This window comes from Ciconia boyciana, chromosome 2, assembly GCF_034638445.1.
Source record: "Ciconia boyciana chromosome 2, ASM3463844v1, whole genome shotgun sequence".
NCBI lineage: Eukaryota > Metazoa > Chordata > Aves > Ciconiiformes > Ciconiidae > Ciconia > Ciconia boyciana.
The window spans coordinates 57,428,194-57,453,890 of NC_132935.1; positions in this window are offsets into that span (position 1 = coordinate 57,428,194).

The following is a 25,697-nucleotide window of genomic DNA, read 5'->3' on the forward strand; positions in this document are numbered from 1 at the left end:
TAAGGCACTGACACTACTGTGTCTTTGTACAGCTGGTATCTGTTTTCCTCACTCTGTCCCACTGAACCTCTCGGTTGATCGGTGGTGCCATCCAGTGATTTGGGAGTGCTGCACCCAGCTGAGGCTGCTTTGTATGAGACTTACCCCTGTAAAAGTCACTGAAATTACACTGTGTAGACAGCCATCCAGGCCCCACGGAGAACAAAATTTATGCTTTTCAACATGGGATATTGCTGCTGACCTCTAAGTATAGGCCATGTACTTCTTCTGTCCCCCATGGGGAGTGGCTGTGTGGCCATGGCTACAGAAGATAAGCCCTTTCCACCTCACGAGGTCCCCAGAACCGCCGTGCTCCACAGCCAAGCCCTCTGAGGTGCTTCCAGCTCCGCTCTTCACTGCAGGGGCACTAGTTGTTTTAGTAATAGGGACTAACAGGAAGTAGCACGTCAGACTTTTACTGTTCCTTTGCTGTCTGGAAAGGAGGTGGAGGTGAGGTCATAGCAACAGCCTCCTCTAATGGGTAATTTTTGGAGAGACAACATGGAGAATAAGCAAATATCAGTCTAAACTGTGCCAGCCATTAGCCAGTGACTGGAGGGGCTGAAAGACCCTAAAGGCTTTTGGAACCACATTGTGAGGAAAATAATGACTGTGCTATGAAAATAAAGAGAATATTCCAGCTCTTGCACATTTCTGGCAGATTTTCATTCAGATGCAGAAGAAAAACAATTCTGCCTACCCTGAACTTCCTGAAAAAACCTCTGCTTCTTAGCACCTCCTGTGAACTTGCATCGCAAGGAGCCAAAGCGAACTCAGCATAAAAAGATTCAAATAGCTCCCATCATGATTAATTGAGACACCACATCCACGGGGGAAAATATGCCTCTCAGCCATTTCCCCTAGACTGTAAATACCTTGCATCTCCTCTTTAGCCCGCTGAGTATGTCTTTAGTGTTAACACATATTAATGGTTATAGGGCATTGGCATAATTTTTAATAAGGTGTAAGACCAGAGCAGTGCTAGAAAATCTACCTTGGAGACCCATGTCTGGGTTAACATAACTCTGGACTCTTCTGAGTGAACCCTCTGGGGATGGAAGATAAAGTGTCTTTGTTTTATTCTTTATGGAGAAAGCCCCTGGAAGATTGAATCCATCATTTTAGGACTAGTTGTAGCCTGTGAACTCCCCTTACCAATTTCTTCCTCAATTCATGTGAATTAAGCCTAAGCCCATGTAGTTCTAATGCTAGAATTTTTATTCTACAGTTTTTATTGAGAACATTACAGTGGATTTGCTGTATCTGACTGAATGAATCATTTTCAGATTTAGAGAAGTCTGTTTTGAAAGACCAGGGAAATAGCATGTCCAAAATGATATAGTTGTTGTTTAATTGAGGTCTAACTTCTTGCTACAACAACCAGAAGAAACTTGTGTTGCCAGGGCCTGCTAATATTGGTACTGCATGCTTTTGACAACATGAAAGGACTGGGCATAACTTTCATTAATTGAATTATCTTTTTCCTCATTGATATTTGGGACATTTTGGTAGCTGGGCTATTCCTTCCCTGTGCACACCTGAATACGGAAGTGATAAAACAACAGGTTGAACTTAAAGCACTGCAAATATAAGTATGAGGGTAAAATTTGCAAGCTAGGAATAAAAGGATAAGACTGATGAGGGTCTAATAAGAAGTCTCAGCCGCCTTTATGTGATCCATCCATATGCTCAAACACATTTGGGGTTTTTTGGGGGGTGGTGGGGGTTATTTTGGTTAAAAGATTCAGGAAATAAGATTCCTCCATGCAGTTTTAGTCATGAGCAGCTCCTCATTTGATGTCTGACTTTCAAACTATGCTGGGCAGATTTTCTTAAACTCCCGGGTTGCAAAGTATTTCCTGATAGGAGGGGTGTAACTCCCTCAGATGAATTTGTAAGTGGGAATGCTCACATCAGTAACTGAGGTTACTCCTTAAAATATCCTTTTCCAAAAAAATATTGCTGACTCCAAACTTGTCCATTGGAATATTTCCCAGAAAGTTAACAATATATGTCCAGAAACATAAATGAAATACAGTGTGTTTGATCGGGTGTTTTCAGAAAAGATTTATAGTAGCTGCTCTCCACTGCTTGTGGTGGTCTAATGTTTTACCTGATGGTGTTGCTTTTGGGAAGACAATAAAGCCAAAGCTGTTCATAAAGTGGAGGTTTCCCTTGTAGATTAACCTACTGCTTACCATGGGCAAAGGCTTCAGTTCTGGTACTTCTCAGATTGCTTAAGCCAAAATTTACAGTAAATGACCCAGAAACTCCTTTTCCTGCGGTTGACTATCCTGAACTGAGAACCACTCTGGGACCCAGCGTTGTTGAGACTGCGAAGTCCCCTCCCAAAAAATCCCAAAATGTCAGCCCTCCGTAACCATTTCAGGATAGACACTCACATAAATGGTGTAATCTGTTTTGAGATTAGAAATTAAGCCCCACCCTTTCCACAGGAAAAAAAAATCACAAGCTCTGTGGACTACAGGAAGCTTCTTGATGTAGGTTAGGGCTACTGTTTTGGGCAGAGATCTCAACAATGGAATTTCTGTCTGTAAAAAAGAAAAAGGATGAAAAAGTAGAGTCATATATTTAAAGTATTGTCATTTGTGCAATTGGATGGGCTGTACTAAAGGAGTTGAAGAGAATCATTAAGTTCAGCTGCTTGCTTTTATTATTTTCCATGAAAATAGTAAATAAAAAAATAATGGGAAACTCTGCCAGCTGTACATTTACAAAATGTTTGCAGTTAGTTTCGTGTCTCCCATGCCTTGATTCTGTAAAATCCTATTTCCAAAATTGTTTAAACCCTCATACCTTAAAATAAGAAGTACTAGTCAATTCAAGTATCTGACAAATAGCATGGATTCCTATTCCTGTTAAAAGTCACCCAGCTGGAATAAAAATGCCCCACCGCTTGCCAAATGAACACCATCACAGCCCAGAGATAAAATTGTAACTGAATACTCTCACAGGCACAATGAAACTGTCCTGAAATGCTCCCTGCTCACAGCAAGTTGGGTAAGTTACTTAGGTCTTAGTAGTCAATGTTAAATTTTCTGCTTCCAAGGTTGTTTTTTCACTCCTTGCTTCCTTGCCTTGGAGGTTTGTCTAATGCATTTCTCTGTTTGGGTATCATATGAAATCACACAATTCCTTAATAAGGAATTACTTCCTTGCTACCAAGAAATTGCACTTGACATTAGAGCAACCAGTCATCAAACACTAACCCATGGCATTTTGATTTATGGATCCCATAGGCTGTAATCAACTTGTTGCACATGGTGGCACTGGAATGCTGCCCCTTTTTAGAAGTAATAACTTCACCCATGGAAAGTCATTATGTCTATGGCAGCTCAGAGGTAGAAACTGGGAGGTCAAAGAGTATTGGAAAGACACCTCCAAAAAGGTCTCCACTTTTTCTTTCCCTTGAAAATGTTTTTGAAAGCCCATAAAATTGTGTGGCTTTTGCCAAATGACCTGTGAAATAACCATCCACAGCTGTGGTTGTAAGAAACATTACGTACCACTGCTGGCACTCACACTGACCTGACAAAATCTTTTTAATGTGAAATCATCGAGCCTTTGAAAAGATGAACCTGTGCATCATGAACGAGCATGACACACATTTTGGAGGAACAAAGGATCCCTGCCATCGACAGCAGCAACTATTGAAAATAAGGAATATAGAATAGACTTCTGGGAATGTATCTGAAATTGCAGATGATCTGCTTTGGGCATTACTCTGGCATAGCAACAGAAAGTCACATGCACAATATAGAAACTCTCTTGCTGGAAGAAACTCTGTATAGACACTCCGATCCAACTTATTCTGTGGAGAGGACCAAATTATAGTTTAAATTGTGGCTTGGTAGATTCTGATTTATATTTAGGACTCATTTATATCCCTTTTTGAATCAGAAGCTCAAGATGTGAATGAAAGGTTTATACAAATAGCAAGGCTGAATTGTGGAGGCTGTTTACTTAGTAAACTGTATTGTACCTCTTTTTTTGTTTGTTCATTGTGTCAGAACTATGAATGGGAGACTGTATCCCTTGGGAGGAGAGCTGATATTTTTGATGCTCTTTCCTCCTTTTTCTTTCTCTGTGTTTTTCCATTGTCTTTTTGATCTCTTCTCTTTGCAGCTTTCCTAATCAGCAGTGATGTGTTACAGGCTCCATGGTTGTTTCTTTGATGAAACTAATGCCATTGTCTGACACCGACCAGCTACATCAATGATAAATGTGAATGTTTGGCATGTTGTTGTCCAAGGTTCATGTTACCAGCTTGAAGACACGAGCAGAAAAATGGAGGAAGTTCAGCTGATCTGCTGGCCTCAGCTTATTTTTTGTTTGCCTCAAGAAAGTTACCTTCACGAATATATTTTGTTCTTTAAACCCTTCTAAAGCATGGACTATTAGATTCTGCAGTGCATTAAATGTGCCTAGCATGTCACACATAAGCACAGCACATGGTTCTACTTATTAACTTTATTAATAGAAGAGAGTGGAAAGCAAGCCTTGCGTACAACACCAATGCAGATGGCCACCCTCAGATGAATTCACTGCCAGGCTGTTACCAAGTACCTCACAACTGTTTGCTCTTGCGCTGCATGCTTGGGACTTGCTGGCAGTGATCTGAAGATGCTTTTCTGGTTTCCAGGTTTAAAACTGGAAATTGGTAGCTAATGTTTTCCTAGACATGTAATTAATCTGGGAGCTGCCTTTCTTCTAATTTCTTTTTTGCCAGTGTGTTTATCAGCTGGCAGAAAAATCTACTTGCTCACTGTTTGAGAGGTGGTAATGAATGCGTTATAAACTCCCCAAACTCAAATAGAGCTCAGAATGAGGGGCTCCTCACGTGGTGAGACAGCAGAAAGAGAGAAAGACAGAGATGCACAAACACCAATCTCTTTCCATGTTGTCTGCCTGCGACTTACAGGATCCCAGCCATGAGCTGGGATTCAAACCAGAGTTTTTAGAGGTTAACAGGCTAGGAAGGATGACCGGGTCCAGTTTTGCCTTCCAAATTGGGGGATGGTAAATTTGCAGAGGTTTGACTCAGAAACAGAGAACCTTTCTTTTATCTGGATCTTTCCTGAGAGCTGTGAAGCACAGCGCGCTTTCCTTTCTGATCCCTGGGGAGCACATGATAAGGAGCGTAGCCCCATGTGTCTCCCTGTCTCCCAAAGGCAGAGATGGAACAGCATGTCTCCTCTCTGACCTACCGCCTCCAAAAAAACTATGACTTTAGGAACTTTCTCCCATGCCGTCCTTGTTCTAGAGGGCAAATCCTGGAGGCCAGCCCCAGGAGCACAGTGCTCTGCGGGATGGTCTTGCTTCTTCACAGCAGCTTCTCTGGGAACAAAATAAAGCAGTGTAGCAGGTGTCCTTCTGTTAAAGTATCCATGGTAAGCGCAGAACTACTTTGAAGCAAACATACAGAAGGACTTAGTGATTGCTACAGCATAGTCACATGGAGGTGGTAATGCTTTCTCCATGCTTCTAGTTTGATGACAGTGATTTTTGGATACACACCAATTATTTCCGGTACTTGCAGGGTATCTCCCAAAGCAAGTTTACATATCAGCTCAGCTGGATTCAGTTGCCTCTGAAGCAGAAATCCTGTGTAGTCCTCACTAGTTGCTGGAGTAAAGTGGTTGTAAGCAAAATCTGGATAAAATTTTTTGAATCTGCTTTTCCTTTAACTGAGCCCTACATTCATTTAAAGGCATGTTATTTTGTTGGAAAGATATTGATGGATGTTCTCTCCTGGTATTTGTCTCTTGTTCTTCTCTTTCTCTCACCTCTTAAATTGGTATAATTTCTAGGTGGCTAGTGCTGGAAAGTGCTTAAATACAGGAATACTCCTATGTAAACACATGTGTGAGTAAATAATGACTACACAATTCTCACATCCAAAAAATAATCTAAATTATTTTTCTAAAATTATTAATCTAAATTAGGTTGTTGGAACCTAGAAGAGTCCAGGGCTCACAGTTTCAGCCATGAAGACAAAGCTGTTTCACTTCAGCTACTGACCTTCCCTCTTCTGGCCATCCTGGAGCTCTTTGGGAATCATCAAGTTCAGCCAGGACTGAGCCTCTCTCTTTTGCAGAGAAATCTCCATTAGTAGCTTTGGCACTATTTGTGTGCACGTTGCCAGTGTAGCATCCCTATTGTTGCCACTGTTGGCCAGGCTGGGCAGCGCAGGACAGAGTCCTTTGTGGCGGTAGTTGTGGTGGTGGCTTAGGAAATCACAACCTCTCTGAAGAACTGGTTTCAGACCTGGAGTCTGGCCCTTCCTCTGGGAGCTCTGGGCCATGCTCAGGGCCCCATCATAGCACCTTGCCCTGTGCTGTGTGGATGTAAAAAGCATTGGAGATTTTAGCCCTGCTGAGGATGGGTTTTGAAACATGCTTTGTTGATATAAATGTCAATAGGGAAGTAGCTGCTGCCATCCTGGTTTCTCACTGGTCATGGGTTATACTGCTGGTGATTTGTCTTCTCCCTCCCAAGCCAATTCTCTATCACTTCATAAGGTCAGTAATAAAGAGGTAAGTGAAGGATGCTTCATGCAAATCACCATATTTCTCATCAGATGAATCTGTGCTCTGTACTGGCCCATCTTAATCTGAGAGCTTGTTATTTTATAATATTTTTTAATAAGATATAGACTGGGAGTCTGGCACATGGCATGTCCCCCAATCCCTCTGTGTTTTGAGAGCAGGGCTGCTCCCCTTCTCTGAGGACTTGGCAGGTCATGCTGTGGTAGCCTCACCAAGCAGTGGGGACACTCCCTTGGTAGAAGAGTCCCAGTCCAGGTACTGCTTGTGCCTTCACCTACTGGCAGCTGAAAGCAAAATGACAGTTTATTTCTATTTGGAAAGTGCTTTGAGAAGCACTCAAAGTTGTATAGAAAATCAAACTACTCATTGCCATCAAGCAGCACATCCAATTTAATTGAAAATTTGCTGGATTATTACCAGAAAGACTGGCCAAATTATCAGATTCCTGGTTCGTGGGAAATTCTGACATTTGGTTTTGCTCTGATTTGGAACAAAACCAGTTATTTTGAAATTACCCACAAAAGAGAAGTTTATAGGGAAAAAATAGGAATAGGAAACAATGACGCATGGTATTTCCAAAATAAAATATGCTCCCCAGGACGTGCTTCTTTCCAGCCTTGCTGCTGCCTCTTACGGAGTGGCACATCGAGCCAAGGCTGGGGCTGGGAGCTTACAGTTTGGGACTGGTGACTTCAGCCAGGTCTCCCAGCACTACCAGGCTCCCAGTCCGGTGGCAGCGAGCCTACGAACCCTGTGTCCCAAGCAGCCCACCAGGCTAGCTGGTAGGAAGCCAGGCAGTTTTCCAGTGGAAAACTACCTGTGGTTTGATGTCGATTCATTGAAACAGATATGTTTCAACATGAAACTTTCTGGCTCTGACAAATCAGTGTTTTCCAGTGAAATGACATGTCGTCAGAAATCTCATGACTGGCTCTAATTGCCACTTTGATGACCAAAATCTTTATTGACCAGAGTCCCGTAACTTCCTGGCAATCACCAATTATCTTGAGCAGAAAACCAAACAAGAAAAAGCTTATTTTGTTTTGTACTCAATAACTGTGAAATTTGCAGGGCTGTTTCTGGGCAAGCACGTTATGAAGAAAGTTCCTGTCTTCAGGGCAGCAGTGCTGGGGACACACATGCATTCATTTCAACCTTATCACTGCTGCATTAGCTTCCAGCCACCCGAGAAGCACAGTGTTGTTACCTCTGAGGAGAAGACAATGGCCTCATTGCCCAATGAGGCACGTTGTCCAGGTCTAATTAGAAACAGGAACTTGCTCACTAGAGCCCTATTTATTCTTGTTCTTATAGCCCAAGATTTCAACAGTCTTTTTCATTGTTTTTATTATTATAACAGAGAAGGCTGTTTATTGAGTTTTCTACTATATGAGTGTTTGTATACACAGAGACTTCCCGCTCCTAATGAAACAGAGCCTCCTAAAACAATAATAAAAAATAATAATAACCTTACTCAAGAATGAAATAATTGTGGCCAGAATCATACTTCAGCGAAAATGTTCCCCCTTCTGAACATGCCGTCAGAGACTTTCTGTGGTCTGACAGTGGCCTCTCAGTCTCCATGGTGGGGAGAGGACTTCTCTCCTTAGGCAGCAGAGTGCCTGGGCCCTTGCTGGGACTGCTGTTGGATGGATTCTCTCCTCTGAGAGCTGAATTTCTCCCTTGCTCACCTCCATTTTGGTCAGCAGTGGGTGTGGGTGGGTGTGGCAGAGGCAGGCTGGTGGCAGTCATGGCCGGGCCCCCCTGCTTGGACTCTCGCAGCTCTGAGGAGCGGTGGTGCTGCAGAAGGAACACCGAATGGGAAGGACTATGGAGAGAATTGTATGGGTACAACCCAGATTTTGTTTCCAGAAACATGAAGTTTTTCCTCCTGATTTTTATCAGGGATCTAGAAACATGAACTCCCAGATATTTGCAAGCAACTGATACCTTTTCCTTCACCCAGATTTTGCTCTTCCAGTTTTCTTGCTTCCTTCCTTGCTTTCCAGATTAAAAACTGACTTCACCCTCAAATCTGAAACAATCCGTCTCCAGATCTGAGCTCACTGGATGAAAGTTGTGGCTCAGGAGAACATCTCAATCTTTTGCCAATACATCTAATGCCACTTTTCTGTTCCGGAAATGTTGGCATCTGCCAAGACTTCTTTCTAAACCTGTTCTTAAGAGTTGCAAATGTTCAGGGCTGAAGACCACTTGTTAGATACAGGTCAGTACTGAAAACATCTTGCAACCACATTATTTTCCAAGGAGCTCATCAAGACTAGAACAAAAGCAGCAAAATTCCTCTTAGAGTTCCCAGCAGTAGCCTCAGCATTTTGGCAAGGATATGTACAGACCACAGTAGCACAATGTAGCACTGTGTGAGGGCAGATTTGTTACTGGAATTAGTCTAATCACAGCAATAAAAGTGGTCAAGTCATTCTGCTTTGTAGTCATTCTGCTTCCAATACCCCAAATGTCTCTCACATGTCTGTAACATAGCTCAGTGTTCAAGGAGGTGTTGCTTCATCTAACCAACTTTTGTGTGGGTATGGGGTGAAGTGGTGATGCAGCTCCACCACTCCTATGCCTCCTCTGGAGTACCTGTTTCCCCAGTAGGAAGGCATCTGATTTATGCTTCTCTGTGACAGAGGTGATCCTTTGCTTGGTTTATTTTCATGCAAGGACTAGACCTAAACTAAATCTCACTGAAGCCAACTCCTGCTATTTTATCTTGAGGGGACTTTCCAGCAGCAGCTTCATCATCTTAGCATGGGTATGTACAGCTCATGGGACCATAACCAGCCTCGGGGCATAAAGCTAAGAGCTTTAGTCTTCTGGGCACAGATGGAGTCAAGAGACTGAATGAACCGTCCACTTCTTGGTGCATTATGTTCCATGTTCCATCTGCCTCTGTGTCAGAAGAGCCAGAAGAAAATCTTGTAAGACTATTTTCCTCAGACTGCTTCTGCAAGAGGGCATGGGGGAATGCAGAGGGGTATTTGTTGCTTGACCCCTTGCAGAGGTGTTCCTATGGGGGGGGGAGCCGGTGCGTAGTCTGTGTGAAGGTGCAGTGTTACTGACTGGTTGCATCCCAGTCTGAAAATAATTTCTGTTACATTTGTTTCTGATGCTTAGTTAGGAAGATGTGCTGCTGGTGAGAGACTTCCCAGACTACAGTAAAGTTTCATTTTTCTTTCATGCTCTGCTTATGTTGTGAGTGGCCCCTCAACTGGGCAATGGGTGTTGGCACAGACACACGAAGCGCCTTCCTTTCCCTTGACTGAAAGTCATAGGTGAGGCCAGGTGGGGAGGGAGGATTGATGAAGAGATGCGTGCAACATAGGGTGGTTCTTCCATCACACTGCTGGCCGCCATGCAGCTCGGTAGCCTTTCTCACACTTTGGGATATGATACATGACAGGACTTTGTCGGTTGGCCTCTTGCGCCTTCTGGGACGAAAAAGCAGCCCTCGGTGCCTGCGGTGAGCCACGACTCCTCTCTGAGGGACAAAGCCAGGCTTCCCTGGCATGTTGCAGTTGCGCACTTGGGTCCAACCTTTCATGAGCTCTGGGAGCTGGTAAGGACACTGATGTTCAATGGGCTGGTGGGCCCTCATCAGCAGCTCTGATAGGGAGCCAAAACCCTCTTGTAAACACCATAAATCCAGGTTTAGAATTTGCCCAGTCAAATCCCCATTTGGCTAATGCGTGAAAAGGTGGTTTCCTAACTCTAATGTGTTGATTATCACATCCACAAAAGCCCTGCTAAACTCCCACTGGGAAGAAACTAGGTACCTGAAAGCCCCTTGCAGATCTGGCCTTTACTGCCACGATTCAGTGGCAAAAAAAAAAAAAGTCCTATGGGATACGGTGCAAAGCAATGGTTGTCTTCTTGTGTTTAACTTTGAATGTTACTGCAAAACCGAATGAACCAGAAGTAACCCTTAAAAAAGGGTTGGTTTGGTTTCATTTAGGATTGCTTAAGATTGTTTAGGATTATAGTCTCTCTATCTATTTCTGTAGATAAAACTCCTGACAATAACAAGGTTGACTGGAAAGTAGAGTGCCTTCTAAGTATGTATATGCTGGGATTGATATATCTGTGTAATGGCTGACAGTTGTCCTCATTTCTGAAGACTAGAAGGATGTTGTATGTTACATCAGCTGTGTACAGTCAGTTGGTTGCATTGTCCAGCACTGTTATTAATCCAGGCCAAAATGTGCTGAAGAGAACCTAAAAACTCCTGTGTATTTACATGAGCTTTGGGTTAGGGTGCACATGGCAGGTTTTTTTTGACATCTCACTAAGTAGCTTTCAGAAGACTGTGTGGGAGTGAAGTCTACGTTGATATCATTGTCAAAGGTGGATCTGATCTCTGGGACTGTGGGGTCCATCCCCACCAGGCTGTTATGGTAAAATCGTAAAATGGTAAGATCGTTCCGAGCCTTGGTAAAATCGTTCCGAGCCTTGTTTCCCTCCTGTGCTAGGCATGGTGGCATGCAGCCTGGCACCACCACCCATGGGCAGGAAGGGACCTGCGTCTGCCATCAGTGGGGTCCCCACCATCTAAAGAGCCTTTAAGCCACACCACCTCTGTGCGGGCTCCCCCATCCAGGAGTTTTAGGTAGCTGTGGAAGGGGGGTCTGGCTTCTATATCTTCTCCTGAATGGGCTCTGAGGGCAATGGTGTTTATGTGGATACACCTAAAACTGGTCCCCAGTGATCAAAACAAGTATTGCGCTCTGCTCTGACATTATGCTAGTGCCCCATGTGCCATGGGAAATGAAGGTCGTGTGTTGGCTTTAAATTAAAGGCTTCTCAGATGGGGTCAATACATGGTGTGGGATGTCAGATTTGTTTAGTTTTCTCCAATAAAACAATCCTTTTTCTTTTTAATCTGGAAAAGCCATCCATAATGAGTTGCAGGATTGTGCTATATGTCTTGTGAAAACAAAACAGGCCTTTAAAGAGGGATTCACTGACAAGCGCTGAAAGTCTTGGGTTCACTCTATGGAAACAGACTGATTCTCTGCTCAAAAGTTAATTGGTATAAATGATAGAGGAACCAGCCTCTTTCCTTGGCCTTATATTTCCAAATATCTCCTGGAGCCAAATCAAGACACTGCACAATGGGTGTTTAAACACACTTGTCCCTATTTCCCCCCTTGCTAGAAGCAATGTCTGGAATACAGATTGTAAATCAGGTCCTACGGTGATTGATCCATGTGCCAGCAAGTGAAGCATAAAAATAGCAGTATGGTTGAAAGGACATAAAAAAAGGGAAAACAGACCATTATTATTTCTGAGCTCAAGGAAAAGAGCAGTTCAATCTTACATGCCAGCCAAGTCTGAGTAGCCCTGGCCTGTCTAAAAACTGCTTTTCTCCCTCCTCCGCAGCTGTGTGCCCCCTTGTAAACAAGGAGCCGACCCCATTTTCTGGCCTGTGAACCTGGCACCCAGAGGTCTGATTCCTTTCAGGAACTTCTCTCAAACCTCTTTGTGTGCTCTAAATCAATTCCTGCGTTTCTCTGACTGTGAAATAACGTATTGGTAGGGCAAATTGCATCTTTGCTCTCTCTGATGCCTTCATAAAAGCTGCTGACATGCTGGCCATATGTTTGAAACACTTTTCCCCCCTTATCTTCTGCTGGGGGGAACATTTCTGTGGATTGCATAGTATTACTAGATGTAGAAAATTCATAGCTTAACTATCTGACAACTTAATTGGGAGTCAGAAGGTTCTGTCCTGTTAATGTTTAAATAACAAGAACTGCTGCTCCAGCAGGAAAGAGCTACAATAGAATAGCAATATTTTCATTAAAATAAGAAGGTGAAAATAGAGATAGGAAGGGAAAATCTGCTGCTAACTCATTTTGTCATTAAGTAAAGTAAAATAGTGATTAATAATAAGCATCTCAGTATCTTAAATCTCTTGCAGGACTCATCTATCCACTATTATCGTATCAAAAAGGAGCACTGTGTAGAACTGAAACAACAAGAAAGGCTCTTCAGACTCAAAGTGTCTTTAAATATTGTCCATATACTTAAAATAATCTTCAGGTATGGATGGGCAAAAGTAGTAATTAAATAGTTTGGTAACCATTACTGTCTGCACGGAGCGTAGCTGTTTCTTTCCCAGGAGACAGTTTCACCATTTCCCTTCTTTTGTTGCATATGCCTGGAAAACCCTAGCAGACCTCCTCGCCACCGTAACACGCACATGTGCCTGCACGCACGCACGCACATACACAGTCTATTTTATATATTTACAAACTACAAAGTATTGAGGGATTTGTTGTCACAGGGTTCTGTTGTTACTCACGTGGCTCCAGTGCCGTTGAGCTCACCATTAAAAAAAATCCTTCTGTTTCTGAGTATGACCCAGACCTCATTTAACTGCAGACATCAGCAAGCTCTCTGATCTGCCTCTTCCTTTATGCTGCTTCAGAAGCTCAGAAAGATTCTGTTGATTCTTAAAGGAATCAAGTAAGAATTCCCACTCCTGTGATTTGATGATTTCTTAAGATGTCTACTTTCCCCACATCTGTGTGGTACCTGCTAGTCCTTCTCTAACTGCTCCAAGACTGATTTGGCCTTCTGTCTTTCACTGCAAAGACATTTTTGTGCTGTGTCTTGAATGTTGTCACCACCAATACTTCCTTGCCAGAATTTTTGATCACTTCTTATTCTTGGAAACATGCATTAGTACTCAAAAAGACCTAATAATGGTTTGTGTTGTGCCCTCGGTTTCTCAGCAAAAACTTGTCTTGAATGACTTGAAAATTTCTGCTGAAAGTATGATGGTTATGTCCAGCTATATATCTCTGAATATTGAGATCGTGTCATTTTCAATGTACTACTCTAGAGGTATTTTCTAATGACTATGCTCTTACTTCTCTGCATGTGGTTTGGCTCCAGGATAAGACTGAATGCGTCCTCTTTGGCCAGAACATCTGTGGTAGAAGTGACATTGTCTACCAGGCAGTAAAGGAGCTTTTTCTTGGCTTAGTCTGTTTTGCCATGCATGTGCTTTAATTAAGCCAGTCTCCATATTAATTAAAATAATCCTCAGCAAGGCCAAAATTAAGGCAATTATAAAATACATCAAAATGTTAGTACCCAAGCCTTTGTACATGCCTATCAGCATTAGTATAATAAACTCAAAGTCTTGAGTAACATACTACTCAAAGCATGACAAAAATCTACAGTATTCTTACAGGCTTCTTCATTTGCTGAAAACATGGGTCTTTTCTGACACATTTAACTTCAAAGAAGTTTTAATGTGGTGTGGACAATTAGTTCGATTTAGGAGCGGCTTGCTTCAGTTTATTTTAAACCCATTCAGCCTTGGGGCTGAGATACTTGGTCACATGAAAGCCATTCAATAAGCTGTCTTTCAGTGACTGAGTCTGCAGTGAGGCTGAGTCAAGTTGAAAGAGGATTAGGCCTGCCTTTGCTCTGCAGTACGCAAACCCATTTTGATAGTACACCAGCTTGCCTCTTGAAGGGAAAGAGAGAGGTAAGACTGTGTGTCTAAAGGCACTGCAATATGCCTTTGCTGTGGTCCAGGTTAAGAGATAACTGTTCCCTGCATTCCTGTAGCCTGCTCCATTGCCGTCCCACCCCTCACCTTGCAGTCTGTGTTACTTGTTCTCTCATTGCTCTTAAATATGTCCTGTAAAATGATGTGATCTGGCCATGGCTTCCCCCTCAACACACACTTTTAATCCACCTCAAATGATCAGCAGCTGGAGCCTGCACCTTGTATTAACCCCTTGCTGTAAACCTTTTGGTCACTGTTTCATGCAGCCATTTGTGGATTATCTAGCTCAGACCTTAATTTCAATAGATGCAGCTTTATTAAGCTGTCAAGCCCAGGTAGTAAGGTTACTTTCTTACCACATCCAAGCAACCAGTATCTTGGTGTCAGGACTTAGCTTATCCAGGGATCATTTTGACAGCTGAAGCAATAACCTGAATAGACTCAAATGGCAGCTAAACCTTCTGTTTATGATTTTTTTCTTCATTGATACAATATTTTTCCTTTCCATGCTGATGCAAGTCCATCTATCACATTTAGTTTTTGTCAAAGGCAAGCAGCTGATGTGAGCTAAGGAGTTATGAAAAATCTAAGGTTTCATGAGACACCCAAGGACTGGTGAGCAGATTTATGGGTAACAAAAAATGAGACGTCTGCAGATGCCAAGGAAGAAAATACAAGCCTGACAGTATTTATCTGAGTGCTTCAGATTGGTCACTGTACCAAGGACAGACCAACTGCAGAAGAAAGCAAAGGATGTAGGAACAAGTTGGAGAAATGAAAACAGGCCTGAAAACAGGAGGGAATTTGCAGGGTTTGGAGAGTTCTTGGACTGGTTGACGTAGTCTCTGTTTACTGCAAGGCACAAGAGGGAGTAGGGGGCCACTGCAGGATTCCTCCATCAGATACAAGGTAGTTGGAGGTCAGGGGAGAGAAGAAGATCCCATGGGGATCCGGATGCTCCAGAGCTGTCAGGAGCTTGCAGCTGAGACATCAGCCTGTCAGCTAAGCTGCTAAGAAGCACCATTCCTCACAGCAGTCAATTTACTATTTCCATAGACTAACTATAGATTATTACATCCTGTTTAAAAGGAAGATTTAAGGCTCCTTGAGGCAAATCCTACAAAGGGGAAATCGCTACCCTCCATCTCTTTCCTTGCACCCTGCTACAGGGCTTGTCCCAGGCGGCTGTGTTGGCTGCTGTGACCCGTGCAGATAGCACCACAGCACTGACAGTTTTCCCAGAAGCTCCAGTAGCAGACGTGAAAGTGGTTCCTAGATGGACAAAACACAGGTGCTTTATATATAGTTTTGTTTGCTAGCCATCCAGGCCTGCACTGCCCCCTTCCCCTGGCACACAGTCCAGCAGAGCACAGCAAGATGCATGCTCTTGTTGAGCTCTAAAGACTTAATTACTACAAGCCCCAGTCTGGGGAGAGCAGGCCAAATTGGGAGTTGAATTAAACAGCTATACCTTCAGCTTTCCTCAAGCTCAATCAGTGAAGAGACTCAAACTCTCATTTAATGACAGGTCTGTGATTTCCACCACTTCTCTTTTAGCTTGCTATGAATCACTGAGATTGCAGAATTGAGGTAAATTGATGTAGCTCACTCTCTGAGCTGCTGGGACAGCAAGAGTTAAGCAACTGAGCTGGAAATCTCATGAGATCAGGCTTTTCTAGTGGGAAGATTTCCCATACTTCCTGCTTTTTGATGTGCTGGAAATACTTTATGCTCGGCCTTTCTTGTGGTATCTTGGCACCACTTCTGTAAATAGTTGAAGGGACACCATCAACATAACAATCATGCTTCTGTCTAAAATGTTTTCATTATTCCAAGTCATGACTAAAAGAGAAAGAGATTAAGGTCCCTTTCGTTCAGGCACTTAAGGATGAACCAGCTTTCTTAAGTGTCGGTCAGATCACGCCCTAGAAGATTTAGGGTTTGAATTTAGGACTGTGTTGGCTTTGCTGACAGTGCTGGTAGAGGAAGTTTTGACAACTTGTTCCTATCTCCACCACAGTTTGCTGCCCCTTTGTTTGTACTGTTACAGCTCTGTTAAGTGGCTGCCCAGTCAACCTGGTCGCTTGCAGGATTTGTATTAGAAGTATTTACCTCGTTTTCTTTCTTTCTTTTTTTTTTTTGTTTTTGTTTTAGAGAGAGAGTTATTTTTAATCAGAACAATTTCATCACCCTGGTTTTAGAGTGGGACTCCAGCATCTGCCTTTTGGGCTGAACTGAGGGGATTGGTAAGGTGGGGCAGGATGAAGGACTCCAGGTGGGAAGCTCAGAGACCTGCAGACAAAAGTGCTTGGTGCTGCTGGCTGATACTTTGCCCGTCTTTGGACTTTGCACTGAAAGCCCAAAGGCAGGTGCATATATACTCATCATGGATTCTCTCAACTCACAGGCCTAAAGACTGAAATGATTTTTCTGCTCTCTGCTGTGAGATGATCCTGTTGTGTTGCACAGTCCACCTGCATGTATGGCCTGGTATTAGTTGTGTGGTCTTTAGGCAGTAGCATTTCTTATTACCTTCATTGTATTTTCAGTAACCACTGAAATGATGCCAACTGCAGGGCCACCAAACAACTATGAAAGTCCTGAGAGTTTCCAATGAGAATATGGATTTAGTAACTAAGGTAGAAAAAGGTTCCAGTCATAAAACTAGTGTTCAGAGCTGAACTGAAACTTAGCCAAAGTTCAAGGCTGTTTGGAGCCAGTGCATTAGTTGGGCATTATCTTTAGTCAAAAACCAGTCTTGGAGTTGCTTGAGGTTTATAAGCATAGAAGCAGGTCTGTGCTAGTGAGCACATGCTTCTGATTGATTGATAGAAACACTGACACTGGGATGACATTTCTAGATGCACTGGCATGCTTGTGGGGTATGCTGCTGAGGAAAACTTGTGCACAAACTGCTTTTAAGTTATGAAATGTATTCTCAGAATGTGTAAAGTGTGCAAACAACTGTTCTCAAAAGTTCACGTGCCATGTCCTCTTTTCGCTTGTACCTCCTATCCCTTTGATTTCCTCAGCATGCTGCACATGCCCTCTCTTGCAGGGGAGACGCAGACCCTCCATGTGCCACACTCTAGTGGGAGTGACAAGACTCATTCTTCCAGGGCTGCCTAATTACTGCTCCAGAAGGTACAGTACAGGAGTGGATTAGGACCCTTCAGAAGTCAGGAAGCCTCTAATTTATTGTCCTTTCGAATAAACAGCTTTAGCTTTTCATTTCTCCACTTACATTAATCATTCATGTCATGGGCCACTTGGAGAACTGCAACTACAGGGCTGCCTGTAATGTTGACTGCTTCACTTGGAGCTCTGCTTGTCCAAGTTTCCTTTCCCACTGTTTCTATGAAGCCTACAGGAGGTGAACCAACTAAGATATTTACTTATTTCACTCCATAACCAAAGCCATGTCGTGCACCAGCCATGAGGGAGAGGAGACTGAGGAAGCAATAAACATCATCTTACTGATGCTGCCTCTAGTTCTTCTTCCCACCTTTTTACTAAAGTCTTCTTAACCCTCTGCTTCCTCATGTCTTATAACACTTCTAAAGAATTTTAGGAGACTTAGAATATTTTATCATATTTGTTTTTCAAGCTGTTAGCAAATTTGCAAGCACCGTGATCAATATTAACAAAAATCAGTCAAGGGGGATGAGCTTCTCTCAAACATGTACTCCCTTCTCAGTTCTTGTCAATTTTTGGACTTTAAGTATATTTGTTTTAATTTTTTTCTTTATTTAATAAAAACTTGAAAGAGCATAATTTTTCAAAACATGACATCTTATTGAACAACGGACAGGACCAGAGAAGCCCCATCATCCTTGAACACAGGGTCATTTTAGCCTATGTAGAGAAATTATCAGTCTAACACTTCTGTGATGTAAATCTGAAACACTCTGGTTTTGAGTGATATTTTAATCTGAATGCAAACTGAGATCAGTTTAGCCTCAGGTCTTGTGTCCAGTATATTTTTCACTGGCCTGGAGGACAGGAATCTGGAAGCAGGAGTTGGTTCCTCTGCATTGTATTCGCATTTTTATGACTGGAGCTCTTTCTGCCTTAACTCTCATTTTCATCTTCTTATGTGTAAAACCTCTAGCAAGCAGCTGAGTTTCTTAGTTTATTGAGCTATAAAACGTGTTTGATGATGTTTGCCTATTCCTGGTGTACTGAGATGTCTGGAGGGGCAGAACTCTTCCAAAGCAAAGCAAATGAAGCAGTAAGGCAAGCAGGACATGGGACAAACACTGAATTTTAAACAATAAATACATAACCAAATAGAAAATAAGGAATTCTTAATGACCAAGGAGGTTTTAATGAGCAAGAAGGTCTTGCAGGAATCTGCTCACTGACCAACGCTGTTTAATATTCCTACTGCAGATCTGGTATATCAGAGACTGATGCCTTGGAAGTGCTTTTATGTGATTAAGTTAAAAGTTTTATGTCTAGGAGTAGAGAAATTAGGTCATTTTTATATGATGTGAGATATATACTAGAGAACAGTGATTCTGAAAAAAGTTCTGGGTATGATGTAGTAGCTAAAAGGAACTGTTATGATTCTGAGGTATCCATCAGGGGTAGGACGTTATTAGTATTCACAATGCCTCCGCCAAAGTAGCACATTCCACCTTCATCTTTCTTTTTTCAAAAGCATATTGTCAAATTTTAGAAAAAGTGTTTTTGAGCCTTCAATTTAAGTTCTAAAATGAAAGATTTAAAGAATCCAGATTTTATAGTTTATTTATGAGAAGAAGTTGAGAATTTAAGAAATGGTGTGGTTACAGTCTGTAAGTATTTGCATATGGAGAATGCATTCAGTAACAGTGGGCTTTTTTAACTGATGAGACAGCAGCACAGCATTCAGGAGCTGAAGGATGATGTAGAGGAATCCAAGGTGTAAACAGTAGGTAGCTGTTTTACCAGCTTTACATTTCTAAACAAAGAAAAAATATCATCTTAAGACATGGATTGTCATTCAATCAACATTTTTTAGCTCCTGTAAAGGAATTATTTCATGATATTACATGGGAGATTTTTGTTGATGAGTAGATGCTTAAATGAAATGATCATAATGATTCTTTTTGGCCTCAGTTGTAAAAGTATGAGCATTCCTTAAAAAATCAGCACTTTTTTCCATCGGTGATTGGAACAATCTGAAGTTGCCAAAAGAAGTTAAGCTTTTTTTTCAGGATATTAATGGTTAACTCAGTACACAAAACTTCTGTCTCTTTCTCTAATTTCCTTTTATTATATAGCTCTTTATAGAAAGAAGGCTTTCCTCAGAATGCATCTATCCAAATGACTCTCTGTTATACGATGCTGTATTTTTAATCCCACAGCATATGGAAAGCATTCCCTTGTACTGAAGAGATATCGTTTTATAAAGCTGAGATTTCACTTGCTCTGCTGACTCAGAGTCAAAGGAATATCCCTTTTGGGCTTCCAGTGAGTGACAGAACAAAGCAGACTTCCATGTGCATACATTGAAGATATGCTAGATACATGTATGTTTGCGATTAGTAGCTGGAAGTCCTGACCTCTAAGTTCCCTGATTGACTAGGATGCATTTCTCCCTACCGCAGAGGGCCAGCAGAAGACCTATGCACAATTTAAGCTTCACTTCGATGCAGTTTTCAGTACTTCCATGGGACGTGGGTGGGCAGCAGGTTTCACTCACTGGAAACATTTAAATTTCAGTTTGGAAACAATTTTACTAACCAATGAATTATTTTCTTTTAAGCTTTTACACACCAAGGAACATTGTCACATAATTCCATTACTGAATCCAGCAAATTTTTGTTAAATTACAACGTCTCTCTTAGGAAGATATTAAATAATGATTTAAAGACTTAAAGGTATGACAAATTTACCACTTCCCTTAATGTCTTATTCCAATACATAATTGCCTCCATTTATTTCCACTTTGAATTTTAGATTTATCTTCTAGCTATTGAACGTTAATGCACTTTGCTGCTAGCTTGAAGTCCTAAGACTCATCACAATTTGAACATGTGACAGAGATAAAATAGCTCAAAAGTAAAAAAGTTAATAATAAGCTATGTATCTCTCTTAATACTAGTAAAATTGTTTGTCAAATCTTCACACCTTGTACGTCACAGTGAGTGTCTGAGCTGAAGAGAGAAATGCCATTTCTCTGAAGTTGGTGGCTCCCTTAAACACTGGGTTTATTTGGCTTTCTGTATTGCACATTGTGATTACCCATCAACAGGAATGCCAGAGGCTCTTGCAGTTTAGCAGGGGCAGCCCAGGACATGACTTTCATCTTGTTGAAACAAATAGTAATATCAATGTTCTTACAACCCTCTGAAATAGGTTAGAGACTTTGAGGTGAATATTTAATGACTTGGCTGTGTGTGGGCAATGCAAACACAGGCTGCAGCAAACGAGTTTTCCAGCCTTTTCTTCAAGGTGTCCTATGCAGGACTGAAGGTTGCAAGCAATTTGCTCGTTATTAGACCGGAGTCACCAGACCGGGGCCTCTTCACGTTGACTCGCAAACCCCTTTCATGCTTATCAGCGTACAGCTGGATTTCCTCTGCTTTATCACACTACCACTTTTCCTGTATGGCTCTCAGCTTTGTTTGGAGTTCTCTGGGCTTGCTATTATATGCAGTTCTCTTTGATGCCGATGATAGATCTTGCAATTGTGCTCTGTGAAAGGTACACCTCTCCTGAGGTGTTGTATAATTGCAGGATCACTCTTATCTCATCAATCTTAATGTTTTCTAATTTTTTTGCCCTGGGGTCTTGTTTGAGGCACAGCATAAGATATCTCTGAAGATTTCCAAACTGTTTTGTTGAAATTCTTTAGAGCTTTTCACGTTGAGCTTTTAATAAAGCAAATCTTTGAGGATGAACATCTACTCAGTGAGCAGTTTCCCTTACGGTAGGTTGTTTTGTAAATGAAGGAAGTATTTTATTCATTAGCGGAAGAACTTTTAATTGTACTTGTTATGATAAGGAGAGGACTCGGGACAGTTTGACATGAATAAAACTTTTCCTCTTACATCAAGGTTTCTGCTAGGCTATTCCATATAGTCATTGTCTCCTTCTGAAGTGGCAAGCTTGAAATGTGTACTCCCTACTGACTGAAATGTTGAGAAAACTGTCCAACATATCAGCTATACACTGCTCTGTAATCTTATGAATAATTTCAGATTGATTGATTCCAGTCTCTTGTTTTGCCTCACTTCTGACAGCAGTATTTCTTTTCTTCGCTGAATATTAAATGCCTTCCACATGTACTTTATAGTTAACTGATTTTGTATTGTCACTTTGAATTATCTACAAATCAAGATAAACAATTTCTTTAAGCTGAGCCACTTTTACCATTTATTTTTTCAAAGTTGTTTTGAATTCCTGCTTTAATTGATATATTTTTGTCTTCTTTTCTCTTCATTTCCTCTTGCTTCCCAAGATATGTTGCTGCTCTAACATATCTGCCTGCCTGTTGTTATAGCAGGGAACTATAGCAGAAGGAAACTTGGCAGCAGTCATGGAATAAGCTGGTGCCTAGACAAGCTCATGAATAGATATCGTATCTAGGAATGGAGAAAGGAGGCCTGCTGCACTACCCTCCGGATCTGACAAAGATGTAGGTTTGAGATCTTTGCACAACAAGTGGAAGAAGAGAGTACTTAGCAGCAGGACTGCCATTTTTCAAAAGGTATGGCCCAGTCTGAGATAGATAACTTCAGCCTCTTTAAAAGCCCTCTTTTTTGGAATAAAACTGTAAATGGTGTACATCTTCAGATAGCACTCACAGATTTTAAAGGACAGGTTTGAAAGGGAGGGTAAGAATTAGGACTATTGGAAGGCATATGGTATGCTGGTGGGAGAGAGGTTGCACACAACCTGGGGTTATACCCATGAAAATATGGTGCTTACGGAGTTTATTCTGCTAAATGTTATTAAGGAAGCTCAGAGAGAAGTTTAACTGCTCACAGGAGTAAGACAGTGTCCCCATCCTTAGGTGTGGATGCCAGTGTGGATATCCAAGTGAGAAATACGCAGAGACACCAAGGCTGGCTCTAGAAATGAAGGTAGCATTGCAGGAAGAGTGTCATGGTCCATCTTTTCTTGGGTGAGAAACAAAATGCATTGATATAACCTGTCTTAGCTCTTAATCATTTTTCCCCCACCCTCCTGGATAGAGACAAATACTCACTATGAATTACTTAGCCCAAGTTAATTAACAGAAAACAGATACAGCTCTCATATTGCCCAGCAGCAATAGCTAGTGGCACCGGGACTGCTATATGCCAGAAAAGGTCTACGAAGAAATGCTATATCTCTTTTTTTAGGGAATGCATAGCTCCCAACAGGCATGTGCAGTGACAAGGAATATCTGGTTCTGTGCTTTCCGGCAACAAAATGCACAGACCGTAGCATAAGTGGCTGCTAACCATGAAGACCAGACAGGGCTGCAGTCCTCTTACACATCGAAAGAGAATGCTGGGACCTCAGTTTCAGAAGATCAGATTTCACAACATCCCTATTTTTTGAGCACTCACTAATTACTGGAATTAACAATCAGAAAGTTAACCAAATGAACCCTGTGGGTAGGCAAACCCAGGCAATTTTACTTTGTGTATTATCGTCTGGGTCATATCACTAGATCATATGCAGAGAAGAGAAAGGGAAATTTAATCTACAACTTGGCTTTCACACCCTTTGGCAACATATTAAAGTGAACAATCTGTATAAGTATATTCTATAATTTCAAGCTCCCTGGATGTGACAGACACTTCATGCACAACGTTTGCTTTCAGCATCATTTTTTACAGTTTCTAAACCAAACTCAATTGCACATTTCATCTTGTTTAACTGGTATAACCTTCAAAGGCATGGAACAAAATACCCCCCTTGGGCTGCTGCTCTGAGCTGTGGCACTAAGCACTCACCTAACTGCACTTTGTAAAATATTGACCATTGAAAGTATTCCCTTCCTCCTCCATAATCTTTCAAAGGTCAGTGTAGACCTTCACATCCAAACACAGCTAACCTGGAGGACCAAATGCATTACTTACTGTCATGTGAATAGAGCTGCAGTCAATATCTGGTTAATATTTGCCGTATGATATGCAATGTGGGATATACTTCTGTGATAGCTGAGAGCTAACAAGACTATTTACAGAGCAGAGGGGGTTAAGTGTGCCACTCTTTTTCCCTTTTCTCTCTGCTAAGAGGGCTGTGTTTGCACTCACTGAAATCAAGACATGGTATGACCTCAGCTGTCAGGGATTAGTTGAGTTTTTATTTGTTTTTGATGGGTGAATACAGACAAAGATAAACCATCTAGTCTCAAGTGGATGGAAAATAGAGACGTGGGTCCTGTGCACTGTAGTAGTTACATGTCACTGCCCAAAATCGCAGGTAGTGAAGGGAGAGGTAATGAGGGGGGGTAGTTTCGCCCTCGACTTTTAAGGTGTCAAGTTGCTTTGTACAAGACAGGTATGTACGCACACCAAAACTCCTCTGAGATATCTGGCATCAAAACACTTTAAAGAACATGAAGCTGGCCGTAAGTGTTTGGCTGAAGAATGGTTTGTGGGTGGCAGGTCTGGCAAACCTGGGGCAAACGCTGCAGCCGTGTGTTACCCCACGCAGTTACCCAGGGAGTCTGGGAGAGGCCAGGGCTGCTCACAGTCATCCTCTAACATGGTGCAATGGTTGCTGTATATATTATACATGAGCAACGGTGGGCATGGGTCTGGTGATGTGTCACGTGAACACTTCGGTATGAGCTCTTTGAAGTACAGAAATCAGACCAGCAGTTGCAGGAGGCACCCTTGGAAGTGAAAAAATAATTTAAAAAAAGATCAGTCTCCATGCTGAAGAAGTGCTGCACAGCAGGCTGGGAACCGCCCAGTGTCGGCTCCAAGGTGTGTTTGACAAGTGGACTGATCCAGTGCGATTCCCAATGTCCTGAACTTTTCATAGCAACTTTTTCCTCTGTTCTCAAAGTGTAGTTTGAGCGCGGGGCTTATACCCATTGGTCTCATTTTTGCAGTGATCAGAGGTAAAGAACTCGATCACAGGGCACAAGTAGCAACGTTTTCCATTTCTAGTGGAGGAATAAGCAACCAATTTTAAAGAAATGTGGTAAAAGCAGATATTTCAGCACTTGTGAAATGGTGGTGTTTTCTGCCAAGAAATCAACAGAGAGGGAGGATTTCTGTTTTGTATAAAACTGTCCTGATTTGAAAGGATTTTTTAAAATCTCATGACTTTTCAGTGACTCCTTTCTCTGTAATTGAGACAGAAGAGTAATTCAATCAGAAGATGATGTCGGTTGGTTTAATACACAGGTTATGGTTTCAGAGAAGTATTTACTTCCCTACACACTGGACATCTGGAAACATTCCCCTGCCACATTTTATTAGAACATTGAAATCACCTCGTTAAATGATATGGAGAGATTTAGAAAGCAGGGTAATTGTTGGGAGATCAATCACAGATTAAACTTCCCATGCCATTTTAATATGTTCCCATTTACCGCCACAGACACTCATTCTGACCATTGACTATGCCATTTAAATGGTTTTCATCACAGACTTCCAGGTTTTCTGAGCCTTCTCCTGGTGAAATGACCCCTGCAGCATTTTCCTGTCTTTGTTGTTGAGCGAACGAGCTGATAAGCAACGAAGCACACATGCCAAATTACTATTTTAGTACCAACTCTTGCTTTTCTTTTAAAGCTAAAATAGTAGAACTGGGGCTGGACAGAAAATCTCAGCTGTTTATTCACATCTATTCTCTCAAATCCCCAAGCAGAGCTTTATTCATCACAGTATGCCGCAGAACAGATGAAATGGGGAGTCTACTGTTGTGCCCAGGGGAGATTTGAGGTGGATAAGATGGAGTACCCAGGCGGTTTGGAGGCTGAAGGTGGGTGAGCATTCAGGGAGGAAGAGGAGGCAGTGGGGAGAGCTGCGGTGCCTTCCGCCTGTGATGGTGAAGGCGTGCGTAGATGCTGAGCCGGCATGTAAGGTCTCAGAGCAAGAGCCTTTTGAAGGAGGAATAGCACTGTCGACACAGGGGTTGGGGGAATGAACCTGCCCTGAGCCTGTAGAGGATGCAGCCGGTGGAAAATAGCAGCTGCATCAGTGGGGATAGGCACTGGGTGTGCGATGCTGCTGCATGGGGCACTAAATTTTAGCAGACAGGTTGGAAATGAGGCTAAGGCTCAGTCAGGGAAAAAAATCCTGAGGGAGCTGCCTCTTTGCCAGGGGCATGTATTGTGGTGCTCAGCGAGTGTCTGTGCAGTCAAGGGAGCTGGTGAGATCCTACAGGCTCAGGAAGCTTCAGTAAGTGTCAGAAATGAATGACAAGGAGCATCTCACCTGGGGGAAGAGCACAAAAGGGAAGCTCAAACAGTGCACAAATCTCTGGTAGAGAGGAGTAAATGGTTTGGGCTTTCATCGGTGGCATAATTCAACACCTGAGAGGTACCCACGTGGTGACCGATGTGTTAGTGGGAAGGAGACCATCAGTGCAAAGGGGAAGTT